Source organism: Tachypleus tridentatus, chromosome 10 (genome assembly GCF_004210375.1).
Source record: "Tachypleus tridentatus isolate NWPU-2018 chromosome 10, ASM421037v1, whole genome shotgun sequence".
Taxonomy (NCBI): domain Eukaryota; kingdom Metazoa; phylum Arthropoda; class Merostomata; order Xiphosura; family Limulidae; genus Tachypleus; species Tachypleus tridentatus.
In genome coordinates this window covers 185,087,096-185,106,773 of record NC_134834.1, presented here as the reverse complement: position 1 = coordinate 185,106,773, position 19,678 = coordinate 185,087,096, and the positions used below count along the sequence as shown (strand labels likewise).

At 39.2% G+C, this 19,678-nt stretch overlaps 1 pseudogene across 1 annotated transcript in view; it reads left to right on the top strand.

Moving 5' to 3' along the window:
• LOC143231112 (sodium/calcium exchanger 3-like) overlaps nucleotides 1-19,678 on the top strand; it is a 142,682-nt pseudogene that overhangs the window by 30,697 nt on the left and 92,307 nt on the right. Inside the window, exon 3 of the transcript XR_013016790.1 lies at nucleotides 568-759. The product of XR_013016790.1 is annotated as a sodium/calcium exchanger 3-like (transcript). The remainder of the gene's footprint in view (nucleotides 1-567; nucleotides 760-19,678) is intronic.

Genomic DNA, 19,678 nt, shown 5'->3' with positions numbered 1-19,678 from the left:
ATTTTTTATTTGTTGTTGATTGTGTTGTTGATCTAGGTGTGTATGTATCATTTTTTCAACGGTTTTTGGAGGAAGTTTACTGATGTTGGTGAAGTGTTGTTTTATTTTGTTGATTTCATCATTAATTTTATCAGGTGAACTTAATGTTGGGGTGTATCGAGTTAACGTGATTGAAAAATTAAGTGCGCGTTCTGTAGACGTGAATACAGCAATTGTATCGTCAATATATCTGTATCAGCATAATGGTGGGTGTAAGGCTGCGAACAGGAAAAAAAAACAAAAACTAACCAGTTATCATTTCTTAGCCTCAAGATCGCTGGAACCGACATACAATTCAAAATAGAAATCACAGAAAAATCACTCATACTTGATTATACATTATAAGTGAAATTAAACTCTAAACTTACAGTTTCAAGAGATCCTCACGCACAAAATTTATGTGTTTGAAACCTGTTTGTAGAATATATATGCATGTATGTATATTGTTGTTAAACAGGCGTTATTAAGAAATAACATTACTTTTATATTGGTGTCAATAACCAACTTTCTTGTGCATTCTGCAAAAAGGAGTAGGTATCATCTACCATCTGGTAGGAGTCTCTTCTGTTGCATGAAGGTGAAGATTTCGTGAAACGAAGCACGTGCTCTCCAAGAGTGTCATGGTAATAGTAGAAGCTGACAGCTTTAGTTTCACGAGTAGAACTGACCGTGAGAAGAAACTGACCGTCTGGAACTGTCAGCTCCACTTCTATTCAGATTGTGAGTTTGTTTGTTTTTTCTTTGAGCACTTACTTATAGGAGATCGTATTCGGTGAAATGCATTTTTCTACGTCGTGTTTAAAAGTATTTGAAATGTATTTGAGAGTATTCCCTTACGTTTACGTTCACAGTTGCTACAGAAGTGTTTCGCCGTAGAATTACTTACTAGATAGTAATGGATACACTGTTTGTTTTCACTCTTCATGCAGTGCTGTTGTTCTATTGCGTGCTTAATCTTATTATAGTGTCACCTGCCACGTGGGTATTTTGTGCACGCGCAATGTAATCGCTGATGTCAGACAGTCATGTTAGATCCAGTAAGCTGATTCACGTGAATTGAGGTAATGCCGCATTAAATGTTTATGCATAATTCAATTTACTCGTGTAGGGATGTGTGTGATGATAAACTTGTTGTAACGTATGGGTCAAACGATTACCGCCTTATTTGATATACGTGTATATTCCTGTAAATAACTAACCTAACATTACGACATCTCTTCAGCGAGTTCTGATTCGGAGGTATTCTACTACGATATTCGCCCTTTCTTCTGTGTATTTTCTAACTTCGGTAAAGTGTTTAACATGTAGTTTAATCTCTCTTTATGAAACTGTTTTCTCGAAGGATAATTATAAACATCGTTGTACATGGTTTGGGTTCATTTGAATTTTAGAGTAGTGAAAATATTTTGCTGTGTATATATATATATATTCTGTATATTTTATACTGTACTCGTGGATTTTCTCTACACAGGAGTTCCACTTACAGCAGAATCTAACAGTGAATATTCTACATCTCTTACTGACTTGTGATACTCACTGTGGCTGAAGTAAACACAGGAGCTCTACTTACAGCAGGATCTAACAGTGAATATACTACATATCTTACTCACTTGTGATACTAACTGTGGCTGTAGTTCACACAGCAGCTCTACATAGAGCAAGATCTAACAGTGAATATACTACATCTCTTATCGACTTGTGATACTCACTGTGGCTGTAGTTCACACAGGAGCTCTACTTAGAGCAAGATCTAACAGTGAATATACTACATTTCTTACCGACTTGTGATACTCACTGTGGGTGTAATTCACACAGGAGCTCTACTTAGAGCATGATCTAACAATGAATATACTACATCTACTGACTTGTGATACTCACTGTGGCTGTAGTTCACACAGGAGCTCTACTTTAGAGCATGATCTAACAGTGAATATACTACTTCTACTGACTTTGTGATACTCACTGTGGGTGTAGTTAACACAGGAGATCTACTTTAGAGCATGATCTAACAGTGAAATAGTACATCTCTCACTTACTTGTGATACTCACTGTGGCTGTAGTTCACACAGGAGCTCTACTTTAGATCAGGATCTAACAGTGAACATACTACATTTCTTACCGACTTGTGATACTCACTGTGGCTGTAGTTCACACTGGAGCTCTACTTAGAGAAGGATCTAACACTGGATATACTACATCTACTGACTTGTGATACTCATGTGGGTGTAGTTCACACAGGAGCTCTACTTAGAGCATGCTCTAACAGTGAATATACTACATCTACTGACTTGTGATACTCACTGTGGGTGGAGTTCACACAGTAGCTCTACTTAGAGCATGATCTAACAGTGATATACTACATCTACTGACTTGTGATACTCACTGTGGGTGTAGTTCACACAGGAGCTCAACTTAGTGTCATGATCTAACAGTGAATATACTACATCTACTGACTTGTGATACTCACTGTGGGTGTAGTTCACACAGTAGCTCTACTTAGAGCATGATCTAGTAGTGAATATACTACATCTCTTCTGACTTGTGGTTCTCACTGTGGCTGTAGTTCACACAGGAGCTCTATTTAGAGCATGATCTAACAGTGAATATACTACATCTACTTACTTTGTGATACTCACTGTGGCTGTAGTTCACATAGGAGCTCTACTTAGAGCATGATCTAACAGTGAATATACTACATCTACTGACTTTGTGATATTCACTGTGGCTGTAGTTCACACAGGAGCTCTTCTTTAGAGCAGGATCTAACAGTGAATATACTACATCTCTTACCGACTTGTGATACTCACTGTGGCTGTAGTTTACACAGGAACTCTACTTAGAGCATGATCTAACAGTGAATATACTACATCTACCGACTTGTGATACTCACTGTGGCTGTAGTTCACACAGGAGCTCTACTTTAGAGCATGATCTAACAGTGAATATACTACATCTACTGACTTGTGATACTCACTGTGGTGTAGTTCACACAGGAGCTCTACTTTAGAGCATGATCTAACAGTGCATATACTACATCTACTGACTTGTGATACTCACTGTGGGTGTAGTTCACACAGGAGCTCTACTTAGAGCATGATCTAACAGTGAATATACTACATCTACTGACTTGTGATACTCACTGTGGCTGTAGTTCACACAGGAGCTCTACTTTAGAGCATGATCTAACAGTGAATATACTACATCTACTGACTTGTGATACTCACTGTGGGTGTAGTTCACACAGGAGCTCTACTTAGAGCAGGATATAACAGTGAATATACTACATCTCCTTCTGACTTGTGATACTCACTGTGGCTGTAGTTCACACAGGAGCTCTACTTAGAGCATGATCTAACAGTTAATATTTTACTCTCCTACTGACTTGTGATACTCACTGTGGGTGTAGTTCACACAGGAGCTCTACTTAGAGCATGATCTAACAGTTGATATGCTACATCTACTGACTTGTGATACTCACTGTGGGTGTAGTTCACACAGGAACTCTACTTCAGTGTATGATCTAACAGTGAATATACTACATCTACTGACTTGTGATACTCACTGTGGGTGTAGTTCACACAGGAACTCTACTTAGAGCATGATCTAACAGTGAATATACTACATCTACTAACTTGTGATACTTACTGTGGGTGGAGTTCACACAGTAGCTCTACTGAGAGCATGATTTAATAGTGAATATACTACATCTACTTACTTTGTGACACTCACTGTGGGTGTAGTTCACACATAAGCTCTACTTAGAGCAGTATCTAGTAGTGAATATACTACATCTCTTCTTGACTTGTGATATTCACTGTGGCTGTAGTTCACACAGGAGCTCTAGCTAGAACAGGATCTAACAGTGAATAAACTACATCTCTTACCGACTTGTGATACTCACTGTGGCTGTTGTTCACACAGAAGATCTATTTAGAGCAGGATTTAACAGTAAATATATAACATCTCTTACCGACTTGTGATAATCACTGCGGCTGTAGTTCACACAGGAACTCTACTTAGAGCAGGATATAACAGTGAATATACTACATCTACTGTCTTGTGATACTTACTGTGGGTGTAGTTCACACAGGAACTCTACTTAGAGCAGGATATAACAGTGAATATACTACATCTACTGTCTTGTGATACTTACTGTGGGTGTAGTTCACACAGGTGCTCTACTTAGAGCATGATCTAACAGTGGATATTCTACATCTACTGACTTGTGATACTCACTGTGGGTGTAGTTCACACAGTATCTCTACTTAGAGCATGATCTAACAGAGGTTATACTACATCTAATTTGTGATACTCACTGTGGGTGTAGTTCACACAGGAGCTCTACTTAGAGCATGATCTAGTAGTGAATATACTACACCTCTACTGACTTGTGATACTCACTGTGGGTGTAGTTCACACAGGAGCTCTACATTAGAGCAGGATCTAACAGTGAATATACTACATCTCTTACTGACTTGTGATACTCACTGTGGCTGTAGTTCACACAGGAGCTCTACTTAGAGCATGATCTAACAGTGAATATACTACATCTACTGACTTGTGATACTCACTGTGGTGTAGTTCACACAGGAGCTCCACTTTAGAGCATGATCTAACAGTGAATATACTACATCTACTTAATTTGTGATACTCACTGTGGGTGTAGTTCACACATGAGCTCTACTTAGAGATGATCTAGTAGTGAATATACTACATCTCTTATTGACTTGTGATACTCACTGTGACTGTAGTTTACACAGGAGCTCTACATAGAGCAGGATATAACAGTGAATATACTACATCTACTGACTTGTGATACTCACTGTGGGTGTAGTTCACACAGGAGCTCTACTTAGAGCATGATCTAACAGTGAATATACTACATCTACTGACTTGTGATACTCACTGTGGGTGTAGTTCACACAGGAGCTCTACTTAGAGCATGATCTAACAGTGAATATACTACATCTTCTGACTTGTGATACTCACCTGGGTGTAGTTTACACAGGAGCTCTACATTAGAGCATGATCTAACAGTGAATATACTACATCTACTGACTTGTGATACTCACTGTGGGTGTAGTTCACACAGGAGCTCTACTTAGAGCATGATCTAACAGTGAATATTCTACATCTACTGACTTGTGATACTCACTGTGGGTGTAGTTCACACGGGAGCTCTACTTAGAGCAGGATCTAACAGTGAATATACTACATCTACTGACTTGTGATACTCACTGTGGGTGTAGTTCACACAGGAGCTCTACTTAGAGCATGATCTAACAGTGAATATACTACATCTCTTACTGACTTGTGATACTCACTGTGACTGTAGTTCACACAGGAGCTCTACTTAGAGCATGATCTAACAGTGAATATACTACATCTCTAACTGACTTGTGATACTCACTGTGGGTGTAGTTCACACAGGAGCTCTACTTTAGAGCATGATCTAACAGTGAATATACTACATCTACTGACTTGTGATACTCACTGTGGTGTAGTTCACACAGGAGCTCTACTTTAGAGCATGATCTAACAGTGAATATACTACATCTACTGACTTGTGATACTCACTGTGGGTGTAGTTCACACAGGAGCTCTACTTTAGAAGCGTGATCTAACAGTGAATATACTACATCTACTGACTTGTGATACTCACTGTGGGTGTAGTTCACACAGGAGCTCTACTTTAGAGCATGATCCAACAGTGAATATACTACATCTACTTTTGTGATACTCACTGTGGGTGTAGTTCACACAGGAGCTCTACTTAGAGCATGATCTAACAGTGAATATACTACATCTACTGACTTGTGATACTCACTGTGGGTGTAGGTCACACAGGAGCTCTACTTAGAGCATGATCTAACAGTGAATATACTACATCTCTACTGACTTGTGATACTCACTGTGGGTGTAGTTCACACAGGACCTCTACTTAGAACAGGATGTAACAATGAATATACTACATCTACTGACTTGTGATACTCACTGTGGGTGTAGTTCACACAGGAGCTCTACTTAGAGCATGATCTAACAGTGAATATACTACATCTACTGACTTGTGATACTCACTGTGGGTGTAGTTCACACAGGAGCTCTACTTAGAGCAGGATCTAACAGTGAATATACTACATCTACTGACTTGTGATACTCACTGTGGGTGTAGTTCACACAGGAGCTCTACTTTAGAGCATGATCTAACAGTGAATATACTACATCTCTTACTTTGTGATACTCACTGTGGGTGTAGTTCACACAGGAGCTCTACTTAGAGCATGATCTAACAGTGAATATACTACATCTACTGACTTGTGATACTCACTGTGGGTGTAGTTCACACAGGAGCTCTACTTAGAGCATGATCTAACAGTGAATATACTACATCTACTGACTTGTGATACTCACTGTGGGTGTAGTTCACACAGGAGCTCTACTTTAGAGCATGATCTAACAGTGAATATACTACATCTACTGACTTGTGATACTCACTGTGGGTGTAGTTCACACATAGCTCTACTTAGAACATTATCTAACAGTGAATATACTACATCTCTTCTGACTTGTGATACTCACTGTGGCTGTAGTTCACACAGGAGCTCTACTTTAAACAGGATCTAACAGTGAATATACTACATCTACTGACTTGTGATACTCACTGTGGCTGTAGTTCACACAGGAGCTCTACGTAGAGCATGATCTAACAGTGAATATACTACATCTACTGACTTGTGATACTCACTGAAGGTGTAGTTCACACAGGAGCTCTACTTAGAGCATGATCTAACAGTGAATATACTACATCTACTTTGTGATACTCACTGTGGGTGTAGTTCACACAGGAGCTCTACTTAGAGCATGATCTAACAGTGAATATACTACATCTACTGACTTGTGATACTCACTGTGGGTGTAGTTCACACAGGAGCTCTACTTTTAGAGCATGATCTAACAGTGAATATACTACATCTACTGACTTGTGATACTCACTGTGGGTGTAGTTCACACAGGAGCTCTACTTAGAGCATGATCTAACAGTGAATATACTACATCTACTGACTTGTGATACTCACTGTGGGTGTAGTTCACACAGGAGCTCTACTTTAGAGCATGATCTAACAGTGAATATACTACATCTACTGACTTGTGATACTCACTGTGGGTGTAGTTCACACAGGAGCTCTACTTAGAGTATGATCTAACAGTGAATATACTACATCTACTGACTTTGTGATACTCACTGTGGGTGTAGTTCACACAGGAGCTCTACTTTAGAGCAGGATCTAACAGTGAATATACTACATCTCTTACTGACTTGTGATACTCACTGTGGCTGTAGTTCACACAGGAGCTCTACTTAGAGCATGCTCTAACAGTGAATATACTACATCTACTGACTTGTGATACTCACTGTGGGTGTAGTTCACACAGAAGCTCTACTTAGAGCAGGATCTAACAGTGAATATACTACATCTACTGACTTGTGATACTCACTGTGGGTGTAGTTCACACAGGAGCTCTACTTTAGAGCAGGATCTAACAGTGAATATACTACATCTCTTTCTGACTTGTGATACTCACTGTGGCTGTAGTTCACACAGGAGCTCTACTTTAGAGCATGATCTAACAGTGAATATACTACATCTACTGACTTGTGATACTCACTGTGGTGTAGTTCACACAGGAGCTCTACTTAGAGCAGGATCTAACAGTGAATATACTACATCTCCTACTAACTTGTGATACTCACTGTGGGTGTAGTTCACACAGGAGCTCTACTTAGAGCATGATCTAACAGTGAATATACTACATCTACTGACTTGTGATACTCACTGTGGGTGTAGTTCACACAGGAACTCTACTTAGAGTATGATCTAACAGTGAATATACTACATCTACTGACTTGTGATACTTACTGTGGGTGTAGTTCACACAGTAGCTCTACTTAGAGCATGATCTAACAGTGAATATACTACATCTACTGACTTGTGGTTCTCACTGTGGACGTAGATCATGATCTAACAGTGAATATACTACATCTACTTACTTGTGATACTCACTGTGGGTGTAGTTCACACATAAGCTCTACTTAGAGCAGTATCTAACAGTGAATATACTACATCTCTTCTTGACTTGTGATACTCACTGTGGGTGTAGTTCACACAGGAGCTCTACTAGAGCAGGATCTAACAGTGAATATACTACATCTCTTACCGACTTGTGATACTCACTGTGGCTGTAGTTCACACAGGAGCTCTACTTAGAGCAGGATCTAACAGTGAATATACTACATCTCTTACTGACTTGTGATACTCACTGTGGCTGTAGTTCACACAGGAGCTCTACTTAGAGCATGATCTAACAGTGAATATACTACATCTACTGACTTGTGATACTCACTGTGGGTGTAGTTCACACAGGAGCTCTACTTAGAGCATGATCTAACAGTGAATATACTACATCTACTGACTTGTGATACTCACTGTGGGTGTAGTTCACACAGTAGCTCTACTTAGAGCATGATCTAACAGTGAATATACTACATCTAATTTGTGATACTCACTGTGGGTGTAGTTCACACATGAGCTCTACTTAGAGCAGGATCTAGTAGTGAATATACTACACCTCTTATTGACTTGTGATACTCACTGTGACTGTAGTTTACACAGGAGCTCTACTTAGAGCAGGATCTAACAGTGAATGTACTACATCTCTTACTGACTTGTGATACTCACTGTGGCTGTAGTTCACACAGGAGCTCTACTTTAGAGCATGATCTAACAGTGAATATACTACATCTACTGACTTGTGATACTCACTGTGGGTGTAGTTCACACAGGAGCTCTACTTTAGAGCATGATCTAACAGTGAATATACTACATCTACTGACTTTGTGATACTCACTGTGGGTGTAGTTCACACAGGAGCTCTACTTTAGAGCAGGATCTAGTAGTGAATATACTACATCTCTTATTGACTTGTGATACTCACTGTGACTGTAGTTTACACAGGAGCTCTACTTAGAGCAGGATATAACAGTGAATATACTACATCTACTGTCTTGTGATACTTACTGTGGGTGTAGTTCACACAGGTGCTCTACTTAGAGCATGATCTAACAGTGGATATTCTACATCTACTGACTTGTGATACTCACTGTGGGTGTAGTTCACACAGGAGCTCTACTTAGAGCATGATCTAACAGTTAATATACTACATCTTCTGACTTTGTGATACTCACTCTGGGTGTAGTTTACACAGGATCTCTAGTTTAGAGCAGGATCTAACAGTGAATATACTACATCTACTGACTTTGTGATACTCACTGTGGGTGTAGTTCACACAGGAGCTCTACTTTAGAGCATGATCTAACAGTGAATATTCTACATCTCTTACTGACTTGTGATACTCACTGTGGGTGTAGTTCACACAGGAGCTCTACTTAGAGCATGATCTAACAGTGAATATACTACATCTACTGACTTGTGATACTCACTGTGGGTGTAGTTCACACAGGAGCTCTACTTAGAACATGATCTAACAGTGAATATACTACATCTCTAACTGACTTGTGATACTCACTCTGGGTGTAGTTCACACAGGAGCTCTACTTAGAGCAGGATATAACAGTGAATATAGTACATCTTCTGCCTTGTGCTACTCACTGTGGCTGTAGTTCACACAGGACCTCTACTTAGAACAGGATTTAACAGTGAATATACTACATCTCTTACTGACTTGTGATACTCACTGTGGGTGTAGTTCACACAGGAGCTCTACTTAGAGCATGATCTAACAGTGAATATACTACATCTACTGACTTTGTGATACTCACTGTGGGTGTAGTTCACACAGGAGCTCTACTTAGAGCATGATCTAACAGTGAATATACTACATCTACTGACTTTGTGATACTCACTGTGGGTGTAGTTCACACATGAGCTCTACTTAGAGCATGATCTAACAGTGAATATACTACATCTCTTATTGACTTGTGATACTCACTGTGGGTGTAGTTCACACAGGAGCTCTACTTAGAGCAGGATCTAACAGTGAATATACTACATCTCTTACTGACTTGTGATACTCACTGTGGCTGTAGTTCACACAGGAGCTCTACTTAGAGCATGATCTAACAGTGAATATACTACATCTACTGACTTGTGATACTCACTGTGGGTGTAGTTCACACAGGAGCTCTACTTTAGAGTATGATCTAACAGTGAATATACTACATCTACTGACTTGTGATACTCACTGTGGGTGTAGTTCACACAGGAGCTCTACTTAGAGCATGATCTAACAGTGAATATACTACATCTACTGACTTGTGATACTCACTGTGGGTGTAGTTCACACAGGAGCTCTACTTAGAGCATGATCTAACAGTGAATATACTACATTTCTTACCGACTTGTGATACTCACTGTGGGTGTAGTTCACACAGGAGCTCTACTTAGAGCAGGATCTAACAGTGAATATACTACATCTACTGTCTTGTGATACTCACTGTGGGTGTAGTTCACACAGGAGCTCTACTTAGAGCATGATCTAACAGTGAATATACTACATCTTCTGACTTTGTGATACTCACTGTGGCTGTAGTTCACACAGGAGCTCTAGTTTAGAGCATGATCTAACAGTGAATATACTACATCTACTGACTTGTGATACTCACTGTGGGTGTAGTTCACACAGGAGCTCTACTTTAGAGCAGGATCTAACAGTGAATATACTACATTTCTTATCGACTTGTGATACTCACTGTGGCTGTAGTTCACACAGTATCTCTACTTAGAGCATGATCTAACAGTGAATATACTACATCTACTGACTTGTGATACTCACTGTGGGTGTAGTTCACACAGGAGCTCTACTTAGAGCATGATCTAACAGTGAATATACTACATCTACTGACTTTGTGATACTCACTGTGGGTGTAGTTCACACAGGAGCTCTACTTAGAGCAGGATCTAACAGTGAATATACTACACCTCTTACTGACTTGTGATACTCACTGTGGCTGTAGTTCACACAGGAGCTCTACTTAGAGCAGGATCTAACAGTGAATATATTACATTTCTTACTGACTTGTGATACTCACTGTGGGTGTAGTTCACACAGGAGCTCTACTTAGAGCATGATCTAACAGTGAATATACTACATCTACTGACTTTTTGATACTCACTGTGGGTGTAGTTCACACAGGAGCTCTACTTTAGAGCATGATCTAACAGTGAATATACTACATCTCTTACTGACTTGTGATATTACTGTGGGTGTAGTTCACACAGGAGCTCTACTTAGAGCAGGATTTAACAGTGAATATACTACATCTCTTACCGACTTGTGATACTCACTGTGGGTGTAGTTCTCACAGGAGCTCTACTTTAGAGCATGATCTAACAGTGAATATACTACATCTACCTACTTTGTGATACTCACTGTGGTGTAGTTCACACAGGAGCTCTACTTTAGAGCATGATCTAACAGTGAATATACTACATCTACTGACTTGTGATACTCACTGTGAGTGTAGTTCACATAGGAGCTCTACTTGAGAGCATGTTCTAACAGTGAATATACTACATCTACTTTGTGATACTCACTGTGGGTGTAGTTCACACAGTATCTCTACTTAGAGCATGATCTAACAGTGAATATACTACATCTACTGACTTGTGATACTCACTGTGGGTGTAGTTCACACAGGAGCTCTACTTAGAGCATGATCTAACAGTGAATATACTACATCTACTGACTTGTGATACTCACTGTGGGTGTAGTTCACACAGGAGCTCTACTGAGAGCATGATTTAATAGTGAATGTACTACATCTACTTACTTTGTGACACTCACTGTGGGTGTAGTTCACATATAAGCTCTACTTAGAGCAGTATCTAGTAGTGAATATACTACATCTCTTCTTGACTTGTGATATTCACTGTGGGTGTAGTTCACACAGGAGCTCTAGTTAGAACAGGATCTAACAGTGAATAAACTACATCTCTTACTGACTTGTGATACTCACTGTGGCTGTTGTTCAAACAGAAGATCTATTTAGAGCAGGATTTAACAGTAAATATATAACATCTCTTACCGACTTGTGATAATCACTGCGGCTGTAGTTCACACAGGAACTCTACTTAGAGCAGGATCTAACAGTGAATATACTACATCTCTTACCGACTTGTGATACTCACTGTGGCTGTAGTTCACATAGGAGCTCTATTGAGAGCATGATCTAACAGTGAATATACTACATCTACTGAATTTGTGATACTCACTGTGGGTGTAGTTCACACAGGAGCTCTATTTTCGAGTATGATCTAACAGTGAATATACTACATCTACTGACTTGTGATACTTACTGTGGGTGTAGTTCACACAGGAGTTCTACTTAGAGAATGATCTAACAGTGAATATACTACATCTACTGACTTTTTGATACTCACTGTGGGTGTAGTTCACACAGGAGCTCTACTTTAGAGCATGATCTAACAGTGAATATACTACATCTACTGACTTGTTATACTCACTGTGGCTGTAGTTCACACAGGAGCTCTACTTAGAGCATGATCTAACAGTGAATATACTACATATACTGACTTTGTGATACTCACTGTGGCTGTAGTTCACACAGGAGCTCTACTTTAGAGCAGGATCTAACAGTGAATATACTACATTTCTTACCGACTTGTGATACTCACTGTGGCTGTAGTTCACACAGGAGCTCTACTTAGAGCATGCTCTAACAGTGAATATACTACATCTACTGACTTGTGATACTCACTGTGGCTGTAGTTCACACAGAAGCTCGACTTAAAGCATGATCTAACAGTCAATATACTACATATACTGACTTTGTGATACTCACTGTGGGTGTAGTTCACACAGGAGCTCTACTTTAGAGCATGATCTAACAGTGAATATACTACATCTCTTTCTGACTTGTAATACTTACTGTGGCTGTAGTTCACACAGGAGCTCTACTTTAGAGCAGGATATAACAGTGAATATACTACATCTCTTTCTGACTTGTAATACTTACTGTGGCTGTAGTTCACACAGGAGCTCTACTTAGAGCAGGATCTAACAGTGAATATTTTACATCTCCTACTGACTGATGATACTCACTGTGGGTGTAGTTCACACAGGAGCTCTACTTAGAGCATGATCTAACAGTGATATACTACATCTACTGACTTGTGATACTCACTGTGGGTGTAGTTCACACAGGAGCTCTACTTAGAGTATGATCTAACAGTGAATATACTACATCTACTGACTTGTGATACTTACTGTGGGTGGAGTTCACACAGTAGCTCTACTTAGAGCATGATCTAATAGTGAATATACTACATCTACTGACTTGTGGTTCTCACTGTGGGTGTAGTTCACACAGGAGCTCGACGTAGATCATGATCTAACAGTGAATATACTACATCTACTTACTTTGTGATACTCACTGTGGGTGTAGTTCACACAGGAGCTCTACTTAGAGCAGTATCTAACAGTGAATATACTACATCTCTTCTTGACTTGTGATACTCACTGTGGTTGTAGTTCACACAGGAGCTCTACTAGAGCAGGATCTAACAGTGAATATACTACATCTCTTACCGACTTGTGATACTCACTGTGGCTGTAGTTCACACAGAAGATCTATTTAGAGCAGGATCTAACAGTGAATATATAACATCTCTTACCGACTTGTGATACTCACTGTGGGTGTAGTTCACACAGGAACTCTACTTAGAGCAGGATATAACAGTGAATATACTACATCTACTGTCTTGTGATACTTACTGTGGGTGTAGTTCACACAGGTGCTCTACTTAGAGCATGATCTAACAGTGAATATTCTACATCTACTGACTTGTGATACTCACTGTGGGTGTAGTTCACACAGTATCTCTACTTAGAGCATGATCTAACAGAGGTTATACTACATCTAATTTGTGATACTCACTGTGGGTGTAGTTCACACATGAGCTCTACTTAGAGCAGGATCTAGTAGTGAATATACTACACCTCTTATTGACTTGTGATACTCAATGTGACTGTAGTTTACACAGGAGCTCTACATATAGCAGGATCTAACAGTGAATGTACTACATCTCTTACTGACTTGTGATACTCACTGTGGCTGTAGTTCTCACAGGAGCTCTACTTTAGAGCATGATCTAACAGTGAATGTACTACATCTACTGACTTGTGATACTCACTGGTGGTGTAGTTCACACAGGAGCTCCACTTTAGAGCATGATCTAACAGTGAATATACTACATCTACTTAATTTGTGACACTCACTGTGGGTGTAGTTCACACATGAGCTGTACTTAGAGAAGGATCTAGTAGTGAATATAGTACATCTCTTATTGACTTGTGATACTCACTGTGACTGTAGTTTACACAGGAGCTCTACATAGAGCAGGATATAACAGTGAATATACTACATCTACTGTCTTGTGATACTTACTGTGGGTGTAGTTCACACAGGTGCTCTACTTAGAGCATGATCTAACAGTGGATATTCTACATCTACTGACTTGTGATACTCACTGTGGGTGTAGTTCACACAGGAGCTCTACTTAGAGCATGATCTAACAGTTAATATACTACATCTTCTGACTTTGTGATACTCACTCTGGGTGTAGTTTACACAGGATCTCTAGTTTAGAGCATGATGTAACAATGAATATACTACATCTACTGACTTGTGATACTCACTGTGGGTGTAGTTCACACAGTATCTCTACTTAGAGCATGATCTAACAGTGGATATTCTACATCTACTGCCTTGTGATACTCACTGTGGGTGTAGCTCACACGCGAGCTCTAATTAGAGCAGGATCTAACAGTGAATATACTACATATTCTGACTTTGTGATACTCACTGTGGGTGTAGTTCACACAGGAGCTCTACTTTAGAGCATGATCTAACAGTGAATATTCTACATCTCTTACTGAATTGTGATACTTAATGTGGCTGTAGTTCTCACAGGAGCTCTACTTAGAGCAGGATATAACAGTGAATATAGTACATCTACTGACTTGTGATACTCACTGTGAGTGTAGTTCACACAGGAGCTCTACTTAGAACATGATCTAACAGTGAATATACTACATCTCTAACTGACTTGTGATACTCACTCTGGGTGTAGTTCACACAGGAGCTCTACTTAGAGCAGGATATAACAGTGAATATAGTACATCTTCTGCCTTGTGCTACTCACTGTGGCTGTAGTTCACACAGGACCTCTACTTAGAACAGGATTTAACAGTGAATATACTACATCTCTTACCGACTTCTTATACTCACTCTGGGTGTAGTTCACACAGGAGCTCTACTTTAGAGCATGATCTAACAGTGAATATACTACATCTACTGACTTTGTGATACTCACTGTTGGTGTAGTTCACACAGGAGCTCTACTTTAGAGCATGATCTAACAGTGAATATACTACATCTACTTACTTTGTGACACTCACTGTGGGTGTAGTTCACACATGAGCTCTACTTAGAGCAGGATCTAGTAGTGAATATACTACACCTCTTATTGACTTGTGATACTCACTGTGACTGTAGGTTACACAGGAGCTCTACTTAGAGCAGGATCTAACAGTGAATGTACTACATCTCTTACTGACTTGTGATACTCACTGTGGCTGTAGTTCACACAGGAGCTCTACTTAGAGTATGATCTAACAGTGAATATACTACATCTACTGACTTTGTGATACTCACTGTGGGTGTAGTTCACACAGGAGCTCTACTTTAGTGTATGATCTAACAGTGAATATACTACATCTACTGACTTTGTGATAATCAGTGTTGGCGTAGTTCACACAGGAGCTCTTCTTTAGAGCATGATCTAACAGTGAATGTACTACATCTACTGACTTATGATACTCCCTGGGGGTGTAGTTCAGACAGGAGCTCTACTTTAGAGCAGGATCTAACAGTGAATATACTACATTTCTTACCGACTTGTGATACTCACTGTGACTGTAGTTCACACAGGAGCTCTACTTAGAGCAGGATATAACAGTGAATATACTACATCTACTGTCTTGTGATACTTACTGTGGGTGTAGTTCACACAGGAGCTCTACTTAGAGCATGATCGAACAGTTAATATACTACATCTTCTGACTTTGTGATAGTCACTCTGGTTGTAGTTTACACAGGATCTCTAGTTTAGAGCATGATGTAACAATGAATATACTACATCTACTGACTTGTGATACTTCCTGGGGGTGTAGTTCAGACAGGAGCTCTACTTTAGAGCAGGATCTAACAATGAATTTACTACATTTCTTACCGACTTGTGATACTCACTGTGACTGTAGTTTACACAGTATCTCTACTTAGAGCATGATCTAACAGTGAATATACTACATCTACTGACTTGTGATACTCACTGTGGGTGTAGTTCACACAGGAGCTCTACTTAGAGCATGATCTAACAGAGGATATACTACATCTAATTTGTGATACTCGCTGTGGCTGTAGTTCACACAGGAGGTGTACTTAAAGCAGGATATAACAGTTAATATATTATATTTCTTACTGACTTGTGATACTCACTGTGGGTGTAGTTCACACAGGAGCTCTATTTTCGAGTATGATCTAACAGTGAATATGCTACATCTACTGACTTGTGATACTTACTGTGGGTGTAGTTCACACAGGAGTTCTACTTAGAGCATGATCTAACAGTGAATATACTACATCTACTGACTTTTTGATACTCACTGTGGGTGTAGTTCACATAGGAGCTCTACTTTAGAGCATGATCTAACAGTGAATATTCTACATCTCTTACTGACTTGTGATTATTACTGTGGGTGTAGTTCTCACAGGAGCTCTACTTAGAACAGGATTTAACAGTGAATATACTACATCTCTTACCGACTTCTTATACTCACTCTGGGTGTAGTTCTCACAGGAGCTCTACTTTAGAGCATGATCTATCAGTGAATATACTACATCTACCTACTTTGTGATACTCACTGTTGGTGTAGTTCACACAGGAGCTCTACTTTAGTGTATGATCTAACAGTGAATATACTACATCTACTTACTTTGTGACATTCACTGTGGGTGTAGTTCACACAGGAGCTCTTCTTTAGAGCATGATCTAACAGTGAATGTACTACATCTACTGACTTATGATACTCCCTGGGGGTGTAGTTCAGACAGGAGCTCTACTTTAGAGCAGGATCTAACAGTGAATATACTACATTTCTTACCGACTTGTGATACTCACTGTGGGTGTATTTCACACAGGAGCTCTACTTAGAGCATGATCTAACAATGAATATACTACATCTACTGACTTGTGATACTCACTGTGGCTGTAGTTCACACAGAAGCTCGACTTAGAGCATGATCTAACAGTGAATATACTACATCTACTGACTTTGTGATACTTACTGTGGGTGTAGTTAACACAGGAGATCTACTTAGAGCATGATCTAACTGTTAATATACTACATCTACTGACTTGTGATACTCACTGTGGGTGTAGTTGACGCAGGAGCTCTACTTAGAGCATGATCTAACTGTTAATATATTACATCTACTGACTTGTGATACTCACTGTGGGAAACAAGTTTTGTTTTAACGCTCTCTTTTCTTCATGTGTGATTTATTCCTCCTCTTCACCGTATATATATATATTTATTTATATATATTTATATCCCAGCTGGGACAGTGATCTATCTTCTGATTTCGAACGCTGAAAACAGATATTCGATTCTCTCAGTGGACACAGCTGAAAGCTCGATGTTGCTCTAAGAAAACATCCATACTCTGCACCACAGCTCATATAAAAGTAGAACAAGGCTTAATTAAGATGACACACAGGAGGCAAACAGAGTCAGTTTAATCAACAATGTATTGTGAAAGATGATCCGGGGTTTGTCCACTCTTGCCTGAAGTGTTGGCATAGTAACTCGGAGATTTCCTCTTCCGGCAGACAATATTATATTTTGATTTTGATGCTCTGAGAGCAGAAAATACGGTATGTTAACATGAAAGGCAAAAGCGTGTACATTATTTTTCTTCATCGGGCCGAGTATTCTTTGCGAATTAGATGTGTTGGAGAGGTTTGGAGTTGAATACTGCCTGAAAGGTTTCTGGCCGCTGAAGTTCTCGAGACGAATGGACGGACACAACGTCGCGAATAAGTCCTATGATTTAACTCATTTTCTATTAAGAATTCACCGAGGCAAAGAAACATTTCACACCTTTCATTCTGAAAGTTGTTTGCCTGATTGCTTTAAAATATTTGAATTATGGACTTGCAGTTCCAGATGGCACCATACAAAGGTGCGAACATAAACAATTAATAAATGATCTTCATTTTTCAAATTTTTATATTTTTAATCTATCTTACAATTTAAAAACAAATTTCTAAACATTCACAATATAGAGTACAAATATGGTATATAGTGTAGAAATAGATTAAAAATAGCATACAGTTTATGCTGTGGAAAATGAAGCTTTACGAGTTTTCAACATGACAAAACTTTTCCTTAATTTGTCCATATTAATTTCATTGGCCGTTTTATTTTCTATAGAAATTATTGCTGGACCGTTTAACCTTTCCTGTTCCATTGTGAATCACAAATGTCTTTTCATTAGCTTTAATCAATAAACGCTTTTTCCTCACTTGCTACTGTAACGGACAAAGGTAATAAAATTTTTAGAGTACTAAATGTATTTCGAAAAAACTTGTTCGATTTCGTTTTCACTTCTATGGAATAAGTCCTTGTATGTAGTTGAATTTCCCAGTATTCGATGCGATATTAGTTTACGTTTGTTTGATTGATCGAATTTAAACACAAATCTACATAATGGGTTCTCTGTGCTCTACTCAACACGAGTGTCGAAACCCGAAACTTGTAATCTGAGGGTCGCGACTTCGAATCCTTGTCACATCGAACATGCTCGTCTTTTCAGTCGTGATGACGTTATAATGTTCGACCAGTTCCATTGTTCGTTGATAATAGAGTTGGCGGTGGGTGTTAATGACTAGTTGGCTTCCCTCTAGTCTTACACTGCTAATTTAGGGACTGCTAGCGCAGATAACCCTCGTGTAGCTTTGCGCGAAATTCAAAACAAAACAAACCAAAGCACAGAACTATATAAACCTCTTTTCAGAAACATTAATACCACAAACGACTACAATAACATATTGCTAACCCAAAATATCACAATACGAGAACTTAAATAAGCAGTAAAAACACAAAAATAAATTACTAGGAGATGATGGCATACAAGCCATCCTCATCAAAAAAGGCACTCTGAAATTACTTGTCCACCTTAATAGCAATCTATAATTCATCATTTCACTCTGGCTACATCCCTGTTTCTTGGAAGCACGCAAATATACTTATGTTACACAAAGAAGGAAAGCCAGCTATTAAACCAAACAGTTACCGACCAGTCAACCTGACCAGCTGTCTAGGCAAAATTTTTGAACGTGTAATCAGTGATAGACTCTCCACATTCCTGGAGATAACATCAAAATTACCTGAAGAACAAAACGGATTCAGAAAACTTAGACAAACAACAGATCAACTGGTTAGACTCACTAGAACAATAGTAGACGGCTTTAACAAA